Source organism: Thermobia domestica, chromosome 11 (genome assembly GCF_964235325.1).
Source record: "Thermobia domestica chromosome 11, izTheDome1.hap1.1, whole genome shotgun sequence".
In the NCBI taxonomy this organism is placed as follows: domain Eukaryota; kingdom Metazoa; phylum Arthropoda; class Insecta; order Zygentoma; family Lepismatidae; genus Thermobia; species Thermobia domestica.
In genome coordinates, this window is record NC_137464.1 from 158,119,542 (window position 1) to 158,137,457 (window position 17,916).

The 17,916-nt window shown below is 36.5% G+C and overlaps 1 pseudogene across 1 annotated transcript in view; it reads left to right on the forward strand.

The window, feature by feature from the left end:
- The first annotated feature begins 15,416 nt into the window (after positions 1-15,416).
- Positions 15,417-17,916, forward strand: part of LOC145664524 (protein yellow pseudogene) — a 199,814-nt pseudogene continuing 197,314 nt past the window's right edge. Inside the window, exon 1 of the transcript XR_014127456.1 lies at positions 15,417-15,534. The product of XR_014127456.1 is annotated as a protein yellow pseudogene, transcript variant X3 (transcript). The remainder of the gene's footprint in view (positions 15,535-17,916) is intronic.

The window sequence follows — 17,916 nt, forward strand, 5'->3', positions numbered from 1 at the left end:
TGTCCACCACAAAGTCCACACGGCGCGAGCTGGGATCGAACCAAAGACCCCAAGCACCGGAGGTGAACGCTCTACCACTGAGCCACTGCGCCCCCAATACAGAAACTGGTCTGAATGTGCTTATACATTAGAGCAGTCCTGCCGCCATTGTAGATGGAGGACCGAAATCACATGACATTTGCTAATGGAATACCTGTCACCCAAAAATATCTCTGAACTTCCACTTGCGCCTCGCAAGAAATTAAGCCTGGCGTCGTCACCAGTATTTCTTCCAGACACGTCTTTTGAGGGCACTGCCCCTTTCTCGGAGCTCTGAGAGTGCTCTCCGGACGAGACCAAAATAATACATCTATAATATAATAATAAATAAAATAGTACCAGCAGTGCCCCAACCCTCGGAATACTACCTGTTCCCCCCGGAACATTTTTGCTGAAGGAACGACTGGTCGTCACTGTGTCTCTCATGTATTCCTCTCGCAACCTAGGAATCCCGACCCCCAGGTTGAGAAACCCCGCGTTAGAACATTTTAATATGAAAGGATCGCTTCACTATGTTGCTTTTGAAAAAGTGTCTTTAAAAAGGAAATGTCTGTTTCTGGTACCAAACTCTACGTATATTGCAGAATCATTATAACATTTAACTTTTGTATATATTAAAAAAAGTGGGCCTACCTTTATGAAAATACTGTTTCGTTTATTCTTTCCTGGCGAAAAAACATAATTGTGGAAGTATTATTGCTAGCAAATTACCCTTTTCTGTACTTTTGTTATCAATATCAGATCGAACGTAGCACGCATATCAATACTTTTTTATATATACATATAGAACTCATTGTCATTCTATGTAAGTTATTCAAATGGATTCAAACTGGTTATAAAAAGCACGTACTCTTTCACCAGCCTGCGCATTAGTTTGTGCGTTTTATGATTGGGATTTAACGTCCAGTTTCAGCACCGAGGCTATATGACTCGCGAACTGAATTTAACTGGGATTTGAACTCCGTGACCTTACATCTGGAAGCGAACCCGTGACTGCTGTACAAAATTTGAGATTGGAAACTTATTTCATATCTACAGAACACAAACTAAAATTGTTTGAAATTGGAGCACAAGAATATTATATAAGCACGTTTAAAATAAAATGTAACAGTATATGTTAAGTAAACTGCAGGTTGTCTGAAATGACATTGATAGTTTTTTTTATTATTTATGTTATTTTAATATGGTAAAATAGCTATAAAAAAACAATCACATATATTTCTTATACAAATTCACCAAACTTTATTGGAAGCAGTTATACCTCAGTATAGTTCCACTCCACTCCATGTGTTATACAGAGAGTGTCCACTTTGTAATCAGTCTCTGTCCATGTCTTCTGCGACATTGGAGGGATTGTAGAAACATTAATGGTATTTTGAATACGGTCTTTCAGTTCTTGTAGATCATCTATCATTTCAGTAAGAAACATTATGTCTTTGATGTACTCCCGAAGAAAGAAATCAAGTGGAGTAATGTGAGCATTGATTTCAATAGGTTATTCATGAAACAGTCTCTTGTCGACTCTTCAGATTCATCTCACACTACCGTGGCATTTCACCTCACTCCCTGTCCATAAAAGTATTTCCTTACATACCTTGATAGTGTTACGTGTCGAAGGATCCTTGTGAAGCACATGGCGAAAGTTCCATTGTATTTGCACAATCATTCTTTTGTTTGTTCATACTACCTCACACATTATGCTTTTTCCTCAATAAAAGACATTTCTTCTACCACCAACAGCAAAAGATTCACAAATATAGTTCTGCTTTTGCAACGCTTAACTAACCAAAAAGGTTCATTTGTTGAAATGTGTAAGGACTGTCGATAAGCTTTCAATTAGAATTCGAACACCCTTTATTACACTGAGTTGTTAGAATAATAATTTAATTACTCTAAATTGGATGGCAGTTACTATTTATTTATTTTATTTCCAGATTACGTTCCAATGAGGCATTAAGCCTGGAAGATTAAGGACTATGGTCCCTTCAACTGGCGAAAGAATCTGTCTTGACCCGAGTGGGTTACGTACGCTGCTTTGGCAGCTTTGGTAAGCTCTTTATCAAGTAGAACAAAACAAATGTGTTTCTTCTATTGACATATTGATTAAAGAACCATTATTTGCAGGTTTATATAGCAGGGAAATATGTAATTAGAGAAAATATATTTAATGGCATTATGTTTACATTGTATCGAAAACATGAATACAAAATTTATTAATTATTCACACTAGAATTTATTATAGTTTAATGTCTCTTTTCAGTGTTGATTGTATATCAGGTATATACTGACAGTTTGATGGGATTTGAATCAGTGTAGAGCTCCGTGGTTATATGGTGAGCGTATATGCTTTCAGTCCGAGAGATTTGATCGTAGACTGACTGTCCGTGAAAGTGAGAAGTTAAATATTTCCATCGGCTCCAAATTTTACCAAATTATACACGCAGACCTATTCGTGTGTTGCGAAATTCGTGCCGAGGATTGTTACATAGAACCAGAAGAGCACTCATGTCACCATTAGCAACCGCCACCCAAGAAAACAGTCACCAATGATCCAACAATTCTGCCCAGTATCAACATACAGGATGGATCATGGGTTTATAGGTATGGAAAATCGAGCTAGTGTCATCTCATTGGAAATCACTTGGATCTCCAAGACCCAAAAAGCCCGATCCCGGTGAAAGTGCTATTGTTTTATTATTATTTATTCTTTTTCGTTCGGGATCGTACATCAGAAATTTCTTCCAAGTTGTCAAACTGTCAATAAGGAGGTCTACCAGGCCGGTAGCCAGCTGAAAGATGTAGGAGAGGGCGATCCAACCATATTATAGTTAGGCATGGGCGCGAGACCAAACGAGACGAGAACTGAAACAAGTCTCGTCTCGTCTCGCAAAATCAAAAGCTGTTCTCGTCTCGCATCTCGTCTCGTCTCGCAGACCTAAGTTCTCGTTTCGCGTCTCGCAAAATTTTGGAAGTCTCGTCTCGCGGTCTCGCGCGAGACTTCTCGCGTTGGTCTCGCGGTCTCGCAAATCAATACTGGAATAATGTAGTCTTCATTCGACCCTTTTAAAATAATGTATACTCAAAGTTTACATAGTTTTGTTTCTTAGTTACATTGTTACACAATGCTTATCCACTCATTCCGATTCAGAATGCTTGATTTTACACCCCACATTTTCGGTATTAAAATATGCGTTTTCTGTAGTCTCTGTCTATGTGAAGTATGAATGAAATCGGAATGTTACATTTGAGTAATCTTACTTGCAAGATAAAAGCTTTCAAATAACTTGGTAAGAACGGTAACTCAAATAGCCGTATTTATAGTAAACATGCAGCGTTAGTAATATATATTTCACAACTTAAATGCACTTTCATCTAAACGTTTTCTTAACAAATGAGAGTTAAGAGATTAATCTTTAATAACTACAAGAAAGATTACAATGAGCTTAAATAAAAATTTATTATTATTATTATTATTATTATTATTATTATTATTATTATTATTATTATTATTATTATTATTATTATTATTATTTACTCTAACCGAAATTCACGCAATGAACCAAGTTCATCTGAAATAATATTTCAAACTGTTTGCAATCTGAAACACTAGTTTTTTCCTCAAAATCAAAACAAAACCATAAAAAAGTAGTGGAGTACCGACAGGATTTTTCTCCCCCTTTATTTCTGACGAATAAAAGCTAAGCAGATATCAGTTCTGGTTTTGGTGAGAGGATTCGTCTTGCAGCCATAAATCCATTTATCCTAAATTTATGTTTACGGAAAGAAACAACTGCTTTATTTTGACAAAAAAATTTTCCTTCTTAAACAAGCCAATAGGCCCTTTTTCTGCCTTCATAAAACAAGTTACCGTAAGAAAATTTGGTGGGCAGGGGGAACAAATCTGTTTTAAACCCAGAGGCTTTACATCACATTGGAACTAAACACGTGTCTTTTTCCCTCATATATATATAATTCATTTAAAATAGGAAGAAGAAAGTCAGTCAGAGAGTGTCAGAGACAGACAGAAACAGAGAGAGAGAGAGAGAAGATATGGTATCCTCTGACCGACACCTCGAATTTCTGCACTGAAGGAAAAATCAAAGCGAGCCGTATATTTTTGAACTAGGATATTTTTACCGAGGGTGCAATAACAGAAGACCGGAAACCGCAGCCGCGAATATGCAATGTTACTTAAGTTCATTGTTTCCGTCTACAAAATTTTCCGAAAAGACAGCTTCCAAATATGTCCTCAATAAAGAAATAAAAAAAGAATGTATTGTACTGGTGTTTACTATCCTGCTTTTATGATTTGTCAAGATGTTGTCTCATCATCAGGAGGAGGGTGGATACACAAGACAAAACGTGTCGTTTTCCCCCTATTTGCCTCCCCCTCCTCAAGAACTTTATGACCAAAGATCTTGGCTCACGACCCCAAAGAGAAAATAAAGAAAACAGTGTAGATAATGGAAGAATCTATTTTATTGCATTTTGGGTAAGTAGTGACAAAGAAAAACAATCTTTATTTCTTGAATCTTTTGTCATGAGGAAATCTCCTAAAATAACTAGATTTTGATTAACCTTGTTAACTTAAACCTATAATGAAATCAGTAATTGTGACAACCTGACCAAACCATTTCAAGAAACAAGAACAGCTAACTAAGCAATTATCAGTGTTGCCGAAAAGTCACAACACTTACCCCGTTAACTAGATACTTTGAAACTACCAAACTAACAGTAAAACATAAAAAATCAATAGAAATTTCATAATACAAAGGAAAATTGTATTTTTTTTTATTTCCACTAGTCGACATAATTTATAGTAAATGTTCAAATAAATGCTAGCCCAAAAGTTTAGAAATAAACTATTAGTTACTGACTTGCCTTCGTCTGCGATTGTCTCTACGATTTCATGTGATGATGTGTCGAAGGGATGTTTCGATGAGAACCATGCACTTCTAAGGTATCAATTTTGTAGAACATTAACATCTTTGGGGAGTTCATAATTATGACAGCATTGTTCCTTACTGCAAAATACAGCACGAACGCACAATATTGATTTACCTTCTCTGGACCCATTCTGTTCGAGGGTTGGGGACGAGCAAGTTCAAACCAATTTTCTTTAAATTTGGCTTCACTCGCAATAAAAATATTTTATATCCACTCGAGAACTCGGTTTTAAAAATCTCCAATTCGACTCGATATTTGCTCAAGTTTCGAGTAGTGTCGGGTCCAAACGAGTTTAATTCTATAGTATTAGTAGTTTTTATATTAATTAGTGATGCTCACGAGATGCGGCAAGAGGAAAATTTAGTCTATCTTGAGATGTCGTTAATGTATTATCTCGAAACAAATGTGAACTGTTTCTTGAATATCACTAGTCCTGGTCACGAGGCGAGACAGATTTGATTTTGTCTCGCCCAGTCTCTATTTCTCACCTCAAAAACAAGATTAAACAAAACAAAATACGGAAATTTAGCTGTTTGTTTAGGCAAATAGTAAACACTTAACTTTCGGTATGACCAGGCCTGAATTCAATTCATTTTTGGTATTTATTTAGCGTGGTAATGGTACAGGAGGAGTTATAAAGAATAAACACGCAAAATCAGTGGACAATTTACTGAAAATATTTTCAGCGAAACAATTGTTTTTGTTCTTCTTCTTTTGCGAAAGCTTCATCCTCAACCATATAAGTGTCTACACGTTCAGCCAAATCTGTATCGAATTCATCGTCTGAACCGTCTGAATTCTTGTCAACTTGTCAGAATTTCTCTCGAAACTGTTTTCGTAATGAAAACATGGATGATAAGTTCCGAAGGCTTTTGGCAACAACAGATCCTTTCATTTCTTCTTTGGGCAAATCATTTCATAAGAAAATGAAGAATTTGTCATCTGAAGCTGTAAACCTTTTCACTGGCGTCTCTGGCATGTAAAATTTGGGGAGGGGGGGACATCGAAGAAAGTTTATTTGTTATTCTGTCGTTAGTAAATAAATTAAATTAGAATGAAATATTGAATATTTTGTACTTCAAAATATTTGGGGGGACGCGACCCCCTCGTCCCCCCCGCCAGAGACGTCTATGAACCTTTTAATTATTTCCAACATGGAAGCTGACAAAAATTTAGACGACTCAAATGAAAGTGATGAAGGGAATAACTTCCATGTAGAGTCGGCTGAACATGTAGACAATACCTATAGAGTTATTCCATGTGGAAATGACAAATTATGCCAAAATCTTCGTGCGGTCGCATTCGAGATTTGAGTGTTTGTCTGAACACTTATCAATATGTGATAGGAAGAAAAATGGAATGGTTTGTAATGCACGCCATTTAAGTTGAAGATACGGCCATAGTTGAATCTTAAGTTATGTTCATTTTCTTGGAGCTCTATCGAAAATGAAAAAATAAATAAATAAATTCAAAATTGCACTATAGATATGTGAACAATCTTTTTTTTTTTTTTTTTTACCACGTAGTAGTGACGCAAATACACATTTTGGGCTACGAAATATGGATCTTTTTAGTCCAAGTCGATGAATTAAAGGGAAGAAATATTGAAAAATTTGTTGTGTCAAAGGGAACGTAATTTTGAGAGAAAAATAAGTATCATCTGTACTTTCTATAGAAAAAAAATCATCTTTTGTGTTTCTAATTCCTATTAGTGTTAATGGTATAAAGTATATAGTGCATAGAGAACGGATGCTGAGCTATGTCCCCTCTAACTTCTCATCGGAAATGACTAAAACGCTCAAATTTGTGTTTCTGAGCCTCACTAAAGTATCTGTTTTCATGTTGTCACTTTATATTGTTGTTGTTGCTCCAAAATTCAAAAAAGAAGAAGAAGAAGAAAGAAAGAAAGAAAGAAAGAAAGAAAGAAAGAGAGAGAAAGAAAGAAAAGAAAGCAATACATTTCAATCTCCAAAACAGATGTGACCATTACAGCCTTTTGAAGCTCCAACGCTACATCAAGATTGTTGTGTTGTCTGCATTCCAGGGTCTGAAACCGCTACAAACAAAATCAAATTTTGCAAGCATTACAAACAATCGTGAACTGAGTCTACTAAAAGGAGTGAAAACAGAAAAACACGACTCTCGTTTGTGATTGCATTCCTTTTTACACCCGGACTTTGTTTACAAGAATGTTTTTGTGGAATTTTACAGCTGCTAACGAACGTGAAGCAGCAAGGAACGTGCAGCCACGTAAACACATGCCGGGACAGAAGTAAGTCGAAATACAAATTGAAATTTTCACCACTTGTGGAGGAAGCTGGAATCAAAATATTGTTAGTATTCCACTGTGCCTTTTTGTTCCACACGGTTTAGAACTTTATATATATTTCTGGTTATTATCATTCACATAATCGACCATCTTGCTCGATTTTTCGCTTTCAGGTGAAATGACTCTATATGGTTGAGGACTAAGCTTTCGAAAAATAAGGGGGAGAAGAACAATTGTTTAACTGAAACATTAAAATGACTTCATTAAGTTATATTTTAATAAATAAATGACTGGTAGATTGACTCTGTCCTAGCTATTGAAGTAGACAAAGTATCTTTCCCTCTCGAATCTCAAACTTTTTCAGACGCAGTCCGCTATATGGATCCGCCATTTTGAATTTTTAAATTTTAATGTCAAATTAGTAAGTTTGTAATCAACAAAGTCAAATGCACCAATGTACCAAGTCCAGTTCGCCAATTTTACTTTTTCAAAATTTGGTCCTCCATATTTTTTTATTTGATGTCAAATTGATCCTCATTATAGCAATTTTTGTCCATTTTTGCTGATTTTGAATTATGACCACGTTTCAAGCATTTGATCCATAGTTTATCGATCTCTGTGCGTCACCTTTTGACCCGTCGATCTCTTGGTTAACGCTCTCCTGGTCGTCGCTCTTTTGCCATCACTCTCTTTGCTGGCGCTCTGCTGTCGGTACACCCATCTTTATTACAAAACTCGATCCTGACATTATTAACTATCTTTTCTTCAATATGTATGATGGTACTTGCAAAAGAATACCATATCAATATCACAAATGTAAACTATGCGAGACCGCGAGAAGTCTCGCGAGACTTCTCGCGCGAGACTCGCTGAAGTCTCGTCTCGCGTTCTCGTCTCGCAAAAGATATCAGGTCTCGTCTCGCGTTCTCGTCTCGCAAAATATTATAAGTCTCGTCTCGCGTTCTCGTCTCGTTTGCGAGACGAGACGAGACGAGACTTCTCGCGTTCTCGCGTCTCGCGCCCATGCCTAATTATAGTTCAGTTGCAAGCCTATCGTGAAAATTTTAGGGGGGGGCAGTAAAAATTTAGGGGAAACGGCCCCCTAGACTTCCCGTGGATACGGGCCTGAGGTCTACACAGCTGTGTTACAATGGTTACGCGATTCCGTTCGTAAACGACCGGACAAGTAGGCATCTGAATAGTGGCATTAATATCATAAAAATGTTCTGTAACTCACTTAAGGTATTGTGCTCGACTTTTTGGCCAAGTACATCATCTGCGTAGAGCATCATTGCCCCTACTCGCTGGATGAAAAGTGCGTGTGACTTTTTCCTTCTCTCTGCACTGAAATTCATATTTAAAAGGAAGCAATTTGACAACATTCAGGATATCCAGGATAATACGGCAAGGGCACTCCAGAACCATTCCATATTATTATCAGATCATTTGCCGAAATAACATGCAATGAATATGAAATTAGCTATCTCGGTTTCAAAACTAGATATATCCTAAGATCATTACAGCAAATAGTGACCATTATGTCCATATTATTGTCCCCTCGTACATTAAGGCGCATGGCGCTTGGTGCAACCATCGACTTACTCATAAACAAAATCCAATTCTAGAAAAGAAGAGCATAATAAATTAAAATAATCTGAATGTAGAAACAGTGGATGGAGGTTTCAAATGAGACCTGTAGCTAGGGGAAGGGAGTTAGCGGGAACTGTTCACCATAAATTATTTTTTGCTCTCTTTGAAATAAAACTTGTAGAGAACTTTTTAAAATGTCTTAAAACAAGATTTGAAATTCTTGTAATTTTATTTACTAACTTAAATTCTGTTTAGCGCATTTTACTTATTTCTGCCAAAAAATGATAGTTTTATACAGTAATATTTGTCAGGACAATATATCCTTCGTAAAAAGGGCTACAGCTGTATTACAGACTTCATAAATAATGAATAAACAGTATTGTGATTGGTGCCTGGTGCCTTTGTCATTTCTCCTTCAATATTCAATTCTGCTTCTTCTAAGAAATCCAACTGCTACAAGCATGTATTAAATATCTGGAGCATTTGCTTGCCTCTTTCATTTATGTATAACAAGAAAAATATTTCCAAATATCAAACACAGAAATTACTTTTATACACGAAAAATTTCAATAATCTTCCCGCCAACTTGTTTTATTGCTGTTACGCAAATCACTCTTGGGAAAATGACTTCACTGAAAGAAGAAAGAAGTGCCTAGGAATTTCAGTAGAATTACAGATGCGGTATCTCCTACTACATGCTGGATGAGCAACTTCTACACATTGTTTCATCTGAGTCTAATCTGGAAATGTTAGTAATGTTTTCATTGTATTATTTTATTGTTTCCTCCTCTTGGTGTCTTACGTTCGAATCACTTTATCAAACTCTTTTTGGTGGCGTAGTCGCTAACGCTCTCGCCTTTGGTGCGAGTGGTCCGGGGTTCGATTTCCGGTGGGGCCACTCTCTCGAAAAAGTGCAATACCCTTTTCAGACCAGCCATCTTGAATGAGGTTTTCTTCATTCACACCAGGCAAATGCCGGGATGGTACCTAACATAATGATTCCATGCCTCTTCCTTCCTTCCCTTTCATTGGATAATGTGCTCGCCGAAGGACGTCATCCCTCATATACGTGACGGGGTAAATGGTCTTGGATGCCGACAGCCCAGAAATCTAATTCCTAATCCTAATTAAAATCCTTTTGGAAAATTAAAAACGGCAAAACAGAAGCGAAAAAGATACTTCCAACTTACATTAAAAATTTTTCACAAATGTCAATCTTCTGTCATCGAATCACTGCTGAGATTTCGTTTCTACTTAGAAAATGTATCTGCTATTATAAACTCTAAAACAGTTTCTAGTTGCTGCGCAATGAGTATTGTAACTCTTCCTATAGCTCCGTTCTGTTTTTTTCTTTTTTCTTTTTTTTTTTTTTTTTACGTGACAAAGTACAAAGTAAGTAGGGAATGTAGATGTATATACAACTATAGACTGGAGCGCCCGCAGGATTTTTTTTTTCCAAGGTAGAAGCAAAAGACTGACACAATCGAAGTCGCGAATATAAATATCTTGATACACATTGTATTTCATGTGAACAATTTTTTATTGACCCACGTTACATAGCTTTGTTAACTACAGTAAATATATTAAATATTGAACTGGAGGAGTAAGCAAATGTTTTGATATGTATTACAAAGAATCCAACCCCTTTCTAAAATCTAGAGGGGACAATTGCCCCCGCTGCGGTCGCCCATGCCAACAGTAAGAGGAATACGCTTAGTTTTTCTATTCTTTCCTTACTACGTACATGCACAACTACAACACTGAGTGTGGTAACTAAAAGAAACTTTTGTCCATCAAACAAAAGTTTTAATCATCTTTTAAAATTATGAAACTAATATTTGTTTACAATTAATTAATGTACTAGGATCATTTAGAATTTACATCCAACTACCATATTTGAATGCAAAATATTTTCGGAAAATTCAGTATTTAAGCATTGATAAAACTTTGGTATAATTTGTTTTGAGATTATGATCGATTGGTATGTTCATTATAGACGAGTCGTGCGTTTTCTCTTGCTGTCAGAGATTTTGCACAATATTAACATTAAATGTAAATAATTGCTGCTGTTCGCTTTCAGTAGATTCTTAGCCTGAAATTATGAATATACAAAATAATTCATACAAATGTTAATACATTTTAAGAACTTGAGTTTCTCAAATATTAATAGCAAGGTGTTTTCTTGTCAACAGATATTCTTCACTAGCAAAGTTGCAGAGTCATCGACAATACTACGCGTTAACATATTTTACCTATTGATAAGACATGTAATCTTAAATACAATAAATGAAAGAACAATTCTCAGGTAGTAACTCAATTCCTTCCAAAATGTGATGGATGTATTGCTAATTTATAGACAATATAATTGAAATATCTAATGTTTTAAGATGTGTCGGTTCTTTAAAGCGTACTGTCTTTACAGGCAGATTCTCATTCGTCAGATCTACCAATCAAAGATTTTTGTTTGGATCCAAAAATAAATGAAAATTCCTTAAGGAGTCAAGGCTGATGGAAGAAGAAGTTGCATGTGTTTTTAAGGACTAATGGATCTAAACTTATCTTGGTTACATTCTTGATATGGGATTTAAAGGAAACAACTAATATTCTTTGTGATATTACTACAAAACCTGCAGAGATGACTTGTGATTCAGATGGAAACTGTGTACATATAGTCCTTAATAACGTCTTCAAGAAATGCTTCGGTTGGATGATTAATTGATTAATACACAGCCTAACTTGTAATTTTTGGAAGAAATTAATAAGATACATTGAAAAATATAGTTTGATAAAGCAAACACCTTTGACGAGATTAAGAATAATGTAATGGACATATGTGTGAAGTAGATGAAATAATTCTGGGCTTTCGGAACACAGTGATCTTATGTACTTCCAATGTATATGTTTAAATCTTGGTTCTCTTTAAGACGAGGTCCATAACTTTTGTGGTCCGTTAATCGGAAGAAGATTGTAATGGAGCTAAAGTTTAGAGAAAAAACATTCAATATAAAACTATTATTCGCAAAAACAGTTGTTCCTGTAATTTCAAAGGAGTGTATCAGGTTTTAAACATCAAAGTCATTAAAATGTGATTCTATCACACATCAATACATTTTTTACGAAATTAAGCTTGCCAATAAATATCGGTACAAAGTAAAAAAAAAAAAAAAAAAAAACGAAAAGAAAAAAGTCGGTGTAAATGACCAGAAGAATTCAGCGAAAGTGATATTGAAAAATATACGAATGTTAAAACCTTCAACAAAATATGTTTCTTGGTTCTTCTATGGACATACGTTGTTGAAGATGGAAAAATGGACAAATATATGTTCAGTCAATTATAAATTACGTAAACAGCAAGATTCCAGATTAAAGGGGTACTTGCAAAAGGTCATAACACACTTACTTCAAGGCACAACATTTTGTACAAAATATTTTATAACTAGTTGATTGTGAATAGTATACAGAAAGATTCAGAAATTATTGAGATTTAAATTTAGAAGAAAGAAAAAAATCCAGTTTTAACTAGTAATCAAGTGTTTGTCCAAAGAAGAGTCTAAAGTTCAAGGTTTCTTACTCAGTGACTGCAGAGCCATCGAAGAACTCTCACCGATTATTCCAAGTAGGAAACTAATGTTTCAGCGCTTATGATTGATTATTTAACGCTTTTTAACAATTTCAAGACTACGTTACTTACGCTTGCATCTAAGTTCATTAACATGCAAAATGCAGCAGATACCTCTTACTACATTTTCAAAGAGCAGATACGTCTAATGAATTGTTAATGTTACTGATCATCGATTTTAAACCAAACTTCTACTTTGAAACTACTGTTCATGGCTGCTTTAAGTGCAACGAAGTCAGTAAGTATAAAGTTAGTTTACTGTAGCATTTTTCTCTTTCTTTTCAGAACAAAAACACTGTTTTTAAGAGTTGAACATTATATATAACCATTTGACTTGTAGCTTAGGGAACTCCCTGAGCAAGTTTAAATTTATTACTTTTCCCGTCAAGACTTAGTTAAATCGATTTGTCTTACCCGAAAAGTATGAATTCATCCCATTTGATGGGAACTGATAAACAACCAAAAGAAAGAATTTATTAGGAACGAATTAAAAGCTGTTACTCTACTTTACACACATTTTGCATTCACTAGCAACACGGCCAACACCGTAACCTCTCTGGTCTACTGATTTCTGTGTGATCATCGCTGGACCTTGCCAGTACTTAGATAAGTGGGGAGGCAGGTAGTGTTCGCAATGTTGTTTTTACCTAGCGTTTACACTTTCCCTGCGGAGAGTATGGTCCTGGTGCAGTTCCACACGATATATGTCGTCGCCTTACAATGCTGGTATTTATCTGTGTAAATTGAGAGATAGAACATGTCGGTAATAAAGAGTACTGATTTTGACGTTTATTTCGACCTTTACTCTATAACAAAAGAAAGTAACACCCAAAAAACCTTTGAAGAAAGTTTGTTTGCATTGAGCCACCAACTTACATCAGTCTTTTTTCATTTCCAGATAGATGCCTCTCGTACAGCCTTCTGCTCTTGCTCTTTTGCTCCGTAGTATTAACGCATTTACTATGACCTTGCGGACAGTTTACAGCCTCAATTTATAATGCATAGTACGACTCACTGTGATTGGGCCACATGTAATTGTTTGACCATAACCTGGTGAGGCAATGGATTCTCAAAGGTAGCCCTATTCCGATCTTCTTTACCACAGGTCTTGTGAGTTTCAGTGAGGTCCTCTTTCGATGCAATGTCATTGGTGATGTGAATTGTAGAGGAGAATGCTGCGTAATTAAATCACTGACAGTGTCCCGTCCCATTACAAAGGCATTATTTTGACATTATATATAACCATTTGATTTGTGGCTTAGGAAAGTCGCTGAGCAAGTTTAAATTTATTACTTTCCCGAATACAATCCTTAGTTAAATCGATTTGTCTTACCCGAAAACTGTTCTACTATGAAGGAATTGCTAGTTTCCCTGATTTCTTAAACTGTACAGAGTGATCACAAAGTCTCTTGCCCCCTTGCCATAAAATACAGTAGATGTTAATGAACTGTTGTCTCTTATTGTTGCATGTGCTAATATACATCTAAATCATAGCTGATGAGTCCATTTACAACACGAAGGAACGGATCGTAATGAATACGTGCGCTCATGAACGACCACAAACAGGAAAATCAATGAGAGATATTCAGCGTGATTTCACTATAAGGTTTCAGAAACCTTCCTTTCCAGGGCGAACCTTCTTAATTTTACGGTGGATGAAAAAGCCCTTTGCAACTGGATGCATAAAAAATAAGCTCCGCCAGGACGATCAACAACACGACTGGAAACGTGTGTGGACGCTGCAGCGTCTGTCGAACGTTCGCCAAAAATGTCCATTGTAAGCGGTCACAGAAATTGAGTGTTCCATATTCGACATTACAAAACCATATGACGAAGGATTTGCAGTTAAAAGCCAGCTGAAAACTTTCGTTTGTAAACGAATTGGGTGATAGTGAAATGCAAAAACATCAGCAGGCTTATGGATGAATGCTCGATGTCTTTACATCTCTTCCTCCAAAGGGGAAAGCGTTTTTCTCGGACGTGTGTGCAATGTATCGCAGTGCAAAAGCTAGAAATTTTTATTTCTGGAGTAAAGAAAACACACATTTTATGAAGAACTTGAACACAACCCACCACATGCCATGATCTGGCTGCAATGTCTGCAATCCACTTGGTAAGTCCATATTTCTTTGACGGTGCTGTGAATCCCATTGCGTGTCTCACCATGTTACGTAATTAGTTTATTCCACATTTGCAAGATTGGGGACTGCTTGGTCGTATATATTTCAGCAGGATGGAGCAGTGGCCCATTATGCTGTTGCCGTTAGAGAATATCTCAATGAGTTATTTCCTAATAAATGGATTGGATGTGGTTCTGTCCATTTTCCTGCACATCTGATTCGATTCCCGGCGGAAGCTCATATGGTTCGGATTCCACGTTAATCAGGAGGTCCACGTGTCATATAGCCTCGCTGCTGAACGGGACATTAAACTCAAAATCAACTCAAATCATTTTCCTGCACCTTTGGAGTGGCCACATCGAAGTCTTGATCTGTCATCTTGCGACAATGCTTTATGTTGGTTCATTAAACAAAAGGTTGCTGCCCAACGTTACGAGACTGTTGACGAACTTAATGATGCTGTTCAACATGCATTTACTGCCATCACGCCAGCAATGTTGAGTAGAATTTTACATCGTACATGAAAGAGAATCATACTCTGTTATGGTGTACACATAGACACTTTAGAATAAATAGGACAGAATAGTCATACTATCTCAAAGTTGTCCTTTGCCAAGATCCCACATTAATACAATGCGACCATCAGTGAATATGTCGACAGGTAACGGTATCTTGTGATCACTCTGTAGATATTGAGAACATTTAATTTCAACCTAACCTGTAAGGACTAATAATAAATATATTAACTCTCACACATAATGTAAAACAATTTAAATATATAACGTTGTATCATGGAATAAAGTGAGCAAAACTGTAACACCCTTCATTCTTTTTAGGTTTTAGAAATATTCAGCCAAAGAGGAAACCATGGTTAAATCATCTTAATCTTGCCAGTTACTTTGACATTCGACATAAAGAAGAGCAAGATGTAGCTTTTCCCTCTCAAGAAGGTAAGCTTTCTCTTTCTTTTTATTAATAGACGTTCCTTCCCATTAAATGTCAAGTGTTGGTTTCGATTACAAGAGGCACAATTTTTACATATGTTCTTAAAATTATATACTCAAGGATCTCAGTGTTACATAAATACATTTCTATTAACGGTTTGGTAATTTGTCACGCTTCCTTCTAACCGAAAGGTCATCTCGCATGTACTTCATCAAATGTGGTCTCGGGTTCGGTTATTTTAATGCATTGGATTCTGGTGTTACCCGACCATCGTGAAGCAATTATGGTCATTGGATTAAGACGTAATGAACTCTACTCCACCCTATACAGAATGACAACAACGAAGGGATGCGAAGCACTGACCACATACAAATTAAAATGCGTCTAGTTGCCCATAATACTTCGTGAGTTGAAACGTTAGAAAGAAAAAGGAAATACAACAATATAATTTTGTTTGTATTGGGATTTAGCGTCTCTGTAAGCACCGAGGCTATATGAGACGTGGACCAACAACTTAACGTGGAATTCGAACAGCACGAGCTCCCGCTGGAAATTGAACCCAGATCTCCCGTGCAGAAGATGCGTATGCTAGCCATATAGCCAAAGAAAGCTCAATCACATTACTATAATAATATTACAGACTATATGGGAGTTTGCAAAGAATAGAAGAGAATGCAAGAAAGAGAAGAAACGCCTAAAGAATAGTACATAAAATACAAAATTGTGTATATTTGATTGCTACTATCGGAATGTCGGTTTTTATATCTGGGAGGAAATCACTCTTTGTAATGCAACCAATGAACGAGCCGAGGTTACGCGTACTACGTTATAGACTCAGCGCATGTTCAGGAAACAGACTGCCAGTCAGTCAAGAGGAGGCGTGTTGTTGAACGGGATCGCGTAAAAGTGGATCATAGAGAAAACGCAATTGAAAGTGCTTATCTTTTACGAGACTAAACTGAAACGTTCTACCATCTAGCCGCGAAAACCATCAACAGTGATATTTTCGTGAAGGTCACTCAGCAAATTAAAATTAAGCTCTGCGACAACCGATCAATGGATATTTTGATGAGTTCCTCAACAATAGCATGAAAGTGGACCCTCGTAAAAGTATTAGTGTCATTGCAGACGAATTAGACATACAGTCTAACAACGTTGTTCGGAGGCTTCCTGCAATCAGTTGGACTCAGCTGCAATCAGTTGCAATCAGCTGAAAACGTTGGACTCATGTGTGCCAGATGAGTTAACACTGGGCGACAAGGATCCTCATCTGGAGGTATGCAGTTCTCTGAGAGTAACCGGGAATACCCGGGAACCGGGAAGGGTACCTGTACTGGAGGGTCAATAGGACGAGAAATGGATCAGCTACGGCAATCATACACGGTCAGGACTGATTGGATCTTGATCAACGTCCAAACTGACATCTCCACCTGCAGCTTATGTTGTTGCAATGGCGGTCTATGGTTGAGTGATCCATCATGTTTTTCTCTATCGTGGCGAGACCATCACTACGGAACGTTACAGCGAATTCCATGAAATTAATCGAAAACTTGTCAGCAAGCACCCAGCAATGACTCAAAGAACGGTGCAGACTCTGTGAGTTGCAGTATGAAATCCTTCATCATCCACCATATTCTACTGACGTTTCTCCTATCGACTACTGCCCTTCTGGCATCTGGATCACTTCTCGGTAGGAAAAGTCCATTATAACCTGGAGGTGCAACGTGCAGTTTAGAGCTTCGTATCGCAGACTTGTTTCATTATGAAGGTGTCGTTGTAGCTGTAAAAAACTCCAACCAGTTTTCATTTCTTCGCCTTTGAAAGTTACATGTCATTCGAATGTATTTATTGCACCAACTCAATACAAATATATAACTGTATGTATATGTGTCTCGTGACATCTGTCAACAATGGGTGTTTACATGATAAAATTTTGTTTCCATCATCTTCAAAACAGGTATGTTGGTGTTGTTTCCATATTTGGGTGGTTAAATATGATGTATAACTAAAAACAAATATTCCAATGAATTAGCTTGCTTGGAATTTTTGATTGATTGTAAAATATGCTCACATATCTTAACGGTTTAGCTATGGGGGAAACTGAAGAATGATTATGTTTATATATATATATATATATATATATATATATATATATATATATATATATATATATATATATATATATATATATAGTTTTAGTGATATTAAATTGAGTTAAAAATCAGACTGAAAGTGTTTGAAAACAAGATCCAAAGACGGATATTCGGAATCAACAGGAAAGGGAATGCTGAATGGCGGAAATTTCATAACAAGAAACTACATAATTTATATCGTTCACCAGACATGTTACTGTCATCAAATCTAAGAGTCTTAGGTGGGTGGTCGTG